General features: G+C 46.8%; 1 long non-coding RNA gene across 1 annotated transcript; it reads right to left on the bottom strand.

Annotated features, from left to right (window-relative positions):
• Positions 1-567: 567 nt before the first annotated feature.
• LOC125533776 lies at positions 568-1,169 on the bottom strand. Its single transcript, XR_007294354.1, has 2 exons — positions 1,050-1,169; positions 568-932 (listed from the first exon to the last, which is right to left on the bottom strand). It is a non-coding gene; the product is annotated as an uncharacterized LOC125533776 (long non-coding RNA).
• Positions 1,170-7,790: the final 6,621 nt, after the last annotated feature.

Below are 7,790 nucleotides of genomic sequence, written 5' to 3'. Positions count from 1 at the left end.
GTGTGTAGAATCGAAGAGAACTGAATTGAACGCAACTGATCGGCAACTTAAACGTAGATGTTTGACAACATTCGGCATAATGTGAAAGGTGCATAATCCATGTCATGCTTCTGCAAACACTTCCCCAACGGCCTTTCCCATTGCAACATCTTGATCTGTATAAAATGTTTTAGGCCCCTTCCCTTTATGAGCTATTAGAAAGGCCTCAAACAACCACTTGAAGGACGCAAATGTTTCATCATACATGAGAGCAGCACCATAAACTACAATTTCTCTAAAATGATTGAAACTGAGGGAACCTTGTTAAATAATCCCTTTTGTCTTCTGATCGAAGACCCTCATTTGCACAAACAAATCTACATGATGTAATCTTGCCATCTCTTAGCCTTTTATTTGTATACCTTTTTCTTGCTTCAAATCCTTTCTGTCTACTGTAGGTAAGCCAAAATGACCAAACCTCATCTGAATTCCATGCCAACATGAGGTACGAAACTAGGCAATACTACTCTGTAATATAAAAATAACATGAACATTAGACTTGTGGAAGTGTATAGAAAATATTGGGAGTAATACCTTCGGAAAAAGATTATTACAAGAGAATAAGCAAACAGTAGTGGTGATTGGGACCAACAGGGCTTAGGTGCTAAGGTAATTCTACAAAATACAGAACATGGTAATGAGTCATAAGTATTACTCCATGCCTTGGAAATAATCACATGAGGACAACAATGTATCTCTTGAATCTACAGATTTCACTACTATGCAGGGAATCACTACAGATTTCACACTGTGTCGAACTTCAGGAGGACAAGAAAAAAATCAGGAAAATTTACTTATTGGAATTAGAATCATGGTGTGCTGTGTTAGTCTCGTTTTCCACCTAGGTTGCTTCTTCCATCAGAAAAAGGGGTTCCTGATCAGAGTTCAGCAGGCTGCTCTTCCATGAGAAAAGGGAAAAAATGATCAAGTTCTAAAATAATGGGATGCTGGAACGTCGATCAATTTTATTCATGTGTTAAGCGTCGAGAGAAAGGACTGTGGAGACTTACCTGAGATTGGCGTTGGCGAGCAGAGTAGCAGTCCCCGCCGGGCGCCAGCGATCTCCTTCCGGTGAACTTTGCCGCCGTTTCTGTAATCCTTGCACCTTTTTCTGTGGCCTCTAGCGCCCTTTTCCCCTCACTTCCCTCGCTTGCGTCGCGTTGGGCCGCATGGGCCGGTAGTTTTGCTGGCGAACTGAGCGACAGAGCCCGTTCTACGTTCCTGCCATCGGATGGCCAACGGACGGCGCAGGGCGTACTACTTCCCTCTGCAGTAGATCGATCTAAGTCAGAGGATCTCGTTCCATAGTTTGAGGCCAAGGAAGGTGATGTGTGATGTGTCATGTCTGCGCCGAACGTGCACTCAACACCAAACACGGGCCTAAGTTTCACGTCGAGTTCGTTTTCAAAGAGCGTCATGGACGTAACCCAAGGACATCATCGTCCATGGAGCGGAGATGAGGCCACCAAACAGCCTTGCACGGAGCGCTCTGCCGGAGTGGCACAACGCATCTGAGCCATGAAAAGCAGGCAAACGTCCTTCCCAAACTTCTCATGCTTTTTTCGTAATAAAATAAATAAAGACAGAGTCTAAATATTTTTTTGAAGCACTCTAGGAATTTATGAGTGTGAGCGCATGGAATGACAGATTCACGTTCACACTGAAGGCCCGGTCTACCGACCGGCGAGTTCCTCTACGCCATTCATAGCTCCTGGTGCTCATTTGTACATGCAGGAACACTTTTTGGATCAAATTTTTTGAGACGCTTGGACCACTGAGTTACAGACCGATCAGCTGAATTCTCGAATTAAGGCCAATTGGGATTTTGCAGTGGATTCGATGGGTCCGCTCAACATGTCACCCGTCTCGCCGCATTGATGAACAGAGGTTGACGCTGAGTACCAGCTTCAGCCACAGCCTCGCAGATGTCTGCACGGACAGGTTGGAATTTGGGCCCGGCGACGAGCGGAGAAGTTGAGAACCATGTCGAGGTTCGTGAGCTTCACACTGAAATGAAGGTATATCCAGAATTGTCGATGTGGGGCACCTGAATGCTTTGAGCCTCTCGTTTCAAAGTATCAGTGAAATTCGACGAGCCTCGCCTCGTCCAGAATTTCCCAGGCTCGGATTCGTAACAACCGTCGGTTTTTTTTTTTGAAAGGACAAACAGTCGTTGTTGCCTTGTTGGGGCCATGTCGGCACAGTCCGTGGCATCAGTTCGTTTCGGTGCCATGCAATTAACACAGAGCGCCGTTACGAAAATTAAACGTGCCGTCCAGTTGATTTGGACCTGGTTTGGTTTTTTTTTTTGACATGGAACACCATGCATTCCATTAACTAGTGGGCTCGACCAAATCGGCGGCCACAGCACCCATTACATCAGAGGGCAAGCCAGTGAGCCAAACCACGTTGACTTTCTGGTTCTAGCCTCACACCACGACCAGCAAGCAAGTGTGCTGGCACATTACACTCACAGGGACAAAAAACAACCTTGTATTCAATAAAACCCATACGAAGCAGAAACTTTGTCTCACGGAATAGAGTCCCCAGTCTTGCACGATCCGCAGAAGTTGAGCCGAGAGCTTGACTTAAGACCAGGCAGTCTGTACTGAAGATAACTCGTCCCATTCCAAAATCCTCCGCCAAATGTAATGCTTTCAAAAGGGCCATTGTTTCCGCTTGCAGAGGTTCAGAAATATTTGTTAGCTTGCCCGCCGCAGCAAACAAGACATCACCGGACGCGTCCCGAGCAATACATCCCCACCCTCCCATTCTACTGTCGGCAATAAAAGTTGCATCCGTATTGATCATCACCCAATCAGCGGGAGGGACTTTCCAACTTGGTTTTGTTCTCGCAGAGGGCTTATGCTCTGAAATATTTGTATGCTGCCATTCAGTAATCATCTCTGAAACTTGGCTTACGAGGGAGCTGGGCATAAGTCGATGTTCGCCGTGTCTGATTCTATTCCTTTCTGACCACCAGCGCCACAGCAGATAAGTAATCATCAGTTTATCCTTTTCTAGCATAGTCAGTACCTTTTCTAGAACTTCCAGCGGCGTGGAAGCCTGCATTAGAATGCATCATTGTTGCTCTAAACCCGCCTCCCTCCAAATGGCTTTGACATGCTTACAACGGAAGAAAAAATGCCCTCCATCCTCAAACAAATGGGCACAAACAGCACATCGCGTGTCAAGCTGAACACCTCTCCTCTCAATATTCATATGCAACGGGTGACTATTGTGTGCAAAACGCCACATGAAATGATGAATTTTCCCAGGGCAATTCACACACCAAATGCCAGACCAGACTGCTTTCTTCCAAGCTGAGTTATCAGTACTTTCACCCCTTGGTCTGATTAGTTGTCTGTTACACATCTCGGTGTGTACCCGGTAAGCAGAGCGGACAGAAAACAGACCCCTTGTATCATAGTGCCAAGTGATAAAATCGTCGTGCTGCTCACAGAATGGAATGGACAATATTGCTTCTGCATCAGGTTGTATGAACGTCTGTCGAACCAACTGCTCATCACATGCAGACGACACCGGATCAATTAGCTCCGAGACCCTGGTCAGCAGATGAGGACCTTGTCTAGTCAGCGGCTGCCTGGAATGGTCTCTCGGGATCCATGGGTCAGACCAAATCCTAATGTTCTCTCCTGTCCCCACCCTCCAGATGTAACCTTCCTTTACAACTTCCAGTCCTCTGAGAATACTTCTCCACGTATAGCTCATGTTGGCCATCGGAGTAGCCGCGAGAATGTCACATTCAGGAAAATATTTAGCTTTCAGCACCCTAGCGCAAAGCGAATCAGGCGATTGAATCAGACGCCAAGCCTGCCGAGCGAGCAATGATATATTAAAGGAATATAGATCCCGGAAGCCCAACCCGCCTTCCTCCTTGGATAGCTTCATTTTTTCCCATCCGACCCAATGCATTTTCTCCTCCTCAGTTTGCTGCGACCACCAATATTTGCAGATCATTTTACTTAACTCCTCACACAACCCTTTTGTAAGATCAAAACAACTCATGGCGTAAGACGGAATGGCTTGGGCCACTGACTTTATCAAAATCTCTTTCCCTTTCATTGACAGAAACCTCTCAAGCCAGCCCTGTATTCTCAACCACAAACGATCCTTGATATATTCGAAGCACTGTGAAACAGATCGGCCAACGTACATTGGAAGGCCTAGATACTTCCCGTCGGTAGTCTCCTGTTGAAGCCCCAGTGCAAGCATCACTGCATCCTTTGTAGCAACCTTGGTATTCCTACTGAACATTATAGATGACTTGTCTCGATTTATCATCTGTCCCGAGCCTGCTTCATATGCTTGCAGAATATGATTGACCTCAGACGCACCTTCAGCAGTGGCCTCAAACAGCACCAAGGAATCATCGGCGAAAAGGAGATGGGTAACCGTTGGAGCCGTCGAAGCCACCTGGATACCTCTCAAACTACCCGCCTGCTCCGCTTGCTGTAGCAGCGCCGAAAAACCCTCCGCACACAGCAGAAAAAGATACGGGGATATAGGATCCCCTTGCCTCAAGCCTCTCCCTGGTACAATCATCTCAGTATAAGAATTATTTATCTTGAACTTATAGGAAACCGAACGGATGCACTTAGAAATAAGCTGCACAAAAGCATCACAAAATCCCAGCTGATGTAGGATCCTCTCCAGAAAGTCCCACTCGACACGATCGTAAGCTTTACTCATGTCCAGTTTCAATGCTGCATAGCCAATGGCCCCAGTCCTTTTCCTTTTCAAGAAGTGTGACATCTCGTATGCTAGCAGCGTGTCGTCAGAAATCAGCCTCCCCGAAACAAAAGCGCTCTGATTATCCGAAATGATTTCCCCCAATATTTGTTTCAACCGGTTTGCAATAACTTTTGACACAAGCTTGTACACAATGTTGCATAAGCTAATAGGGCGTAAGTCTTTCAAATTACTTGGGTTCTTTACCTTTGGGATTAGCACTACGATGGTGTCGTTCCATCCGTCCGGTATACTGCCGCCATGAAACACATTCAGTACTTCTTGTACCACGTTATCACCCACCAGCTGCCAATATTTCTTGTAAAAGAGGGCTGGCAAACCATCAGCTCCTGGCGCTTTAAGATTACCGATGCTATCCAAAGCTTGTTTTACTTCCTCAGCCTTGAACTCAGCCATTAAGAACTCATTCATCTGCTCGGTGACCTTAGGATTGATGATATTAATGAAATCACCATGCGAAGAACCTGCTACAGAGGTAAACAAGGAAGAATAATAGTTAGTCACAAGAGCATTTAAAGCCTCCTCTCCCTCCACCAATACGCCATCCTCCCTCCGCAAATGTCTGATTGTATTACTTCTCTTCCTTTCAGTCGCGTAAGCTTGGAAAAATTTGGTATTGCGATCACCCTGGGTCAACCAGTTAACATGCGCGCGTTGCTTCCAGAGAATGTCCTGCTGCTCCTCTAATCGGCTCAACTTGAAACGCAACACTTGCTCATGGTGAATATTATGCTGGCTTAGATTCTTCCTCCTGCACTCCTCCAAATCTCGTTTCAGTTTTTTTATTCTCTTTGCTAGATCCCCCAAAACCGACCTGCTCCACTCATCTAATTCAGCGACCACCAGCTTTAGGCATTCCTGAACACCCAACATGCCCCTAGCCTTAGCCAGATCCCATGCATTTTGTACCCTAACATCACAGTCCTCCTCCATTAACCATCTTGCTTCAAACCTTTTCACTGGATCTCTCATACTGTTCCGCCTCATTGTCCTTCCACCCTCCAGGTCCAAGATAACAGGTCTATGATCTGAATGTTGTGGATCCCCGTTCACCACTTTATATCCCGGAAACCGAGAGCACCAATCAGGGTTAGCCACTGCCCTATCGAGTCTTTCACGAACATACCCATCAACACGATGATTATTATTACGCCAAGTAAACACATCACCCTCGAAACCGAGGTCCTTTAGGTCACAATACGACAGGGCATCTCTAAAATTTTGCATACAAGACTGACTACGTGCTACACCCCCTTGTTTCTCATAGTTAAACATAATTTCATTAAAATCACCAATACACAGCCACGGAAGCTTCTCCTGATGATGAAGAGTGCGTAACAGACGCCATGTGTTTGCTTTGTCTTTGGGATCACCATAGATGCCAGTAAGCCTCCACTTGAAACCATCATCTTCAATAACAATAGTGTCAATGTGCATCTTTCCCTTCCACTTCAAAGTCACATTTATTCCTCTTCGCCAAAACATGGCCACACCACCGCCTGTACCATCACAGTTTCTAGCCACCATGTGCATGAGACCCAATTTTATTCTGAACCTTTCCAGTCTCTTCTCATCCAGTCTCGTTTCCGATAAGAACAGGATGTCGGGGACCTCCTTCTTCTGGAGAGTCAGAAGACTACGAACCGTCGGGCCGTTCCTCATCCCCCGGCAGTTCCATGCGACAATCTTCATCGCGGATCGCAGGGCTGCTCCTCTAGCCCCGCGTTACTGTCGTTCACGGTCACCGCTTCACTCCTCTGTTCACTAGACTTGTATTTCTTCAGATCTGTCTCGCAGTCCATGTCCTCCCCACTGGCTCCCCTCTTCTTCCCAACTGAACTGACTACCACACCAGACCCACCATTGTAATTTCTCCCTTTGAGCTTTTTGTACGTACCCCCATTTCCCTTCACATTGCCTTTTCCATTAGTAACATGCATGTTCACGAGAGCTGTACCTACACTGGGCTGCCCATGTGCCTGTAGATTGGGGATATCAGATGCTGCTAAAATATTGTTTTGCATGGCCTCGGTACAAATGACCCCTTTCCCATTAGTACTATCCACCACCATGTACTGGCCGACAACCTCCATCTGCATGGCCTCGGAACACGTACCACCGCTGAGATCCCCCCCACTATTCTTGTCCGTAGGACATTCTCCACGTCTCTTCTCAGCACTATTTATTATTTTATCAGACTGAACAGTAGCCGCGGCAAACTGTTCCGGGCTAGATTTCATGATCTTGGGATCCAAAACTAACCCATCCGCAGCTCCTTTCTGTGCTGCCGCTTTGGTTACAACCCCCTCCTTGTTAAAAGTGATCTGATTCGGTGTGCCTTCCGTTGAGCTGCCTACATTCTTCTTCTTCGGAGGATTTACCTTTTGTCCATTTTCTTCCTCTCCCACCATGTCCGCCCGGCTCTTCATCTCTTTACGCCACAATGGCCCATCAATGCCCGAAGAAGTCTTCCCTTTCCACATACTTAGGGTCCTGCTGTTCGAACCACGGCCGCCCAAAGATAAACGACCGTCGCCCCCCCTACGTTTCACAATATAGGCTCTCAGCCACGGGCCAAATTGTTGTTTCCCCCCCTTCTTCAGTCTGATTCTACATGCTTTGTCACTATGCCCGATCACACCGCAGACATAGCAGAATTCTGGTAAGAATTCATACTCAAAAGGACACCAGTCTTTCTCATCCTCCTCCATTGCCACAGAGACCCCTTGTTTGTTTCTCTTGTCTTTCTCCTCCCCAACATCCAGTCTGAAACCTCTCATGAGAGGCATCTTTATGTTTAGCCTTACTTTCACACGCAAGAATTTGTCTACAGCCTTGCCATCCGGACGAGCATCCACCTCAATCACCTCACCTATCTCTGCTCCGATTACTTCACCCACCTCCCTAGTCATCAAACCCAGCGGCAGCCGGAGTACTCTCACCCATAATAGGAAATTGTTTGAAAGGAGTAATCCTCA

The sequence above is a fragment of the Triticum urartu genome, chromosome 2, assembly GCF_003073215.2.
Source record: "Triticum urartu cultivar G1812 chromosome 2, Tu2.1, whole genome shotgun sequence".
Classification (NCBI taxonomy): domain Eukaryota; kingdom Viridiplantae; phylum Streptophyta; class Magnoliopsida; order Poales; family Poaceae; genus Triticum; species Triticum urartu.
This window is presented reverse-complemented; position numbering and strand designations above follow the sequence as displayed.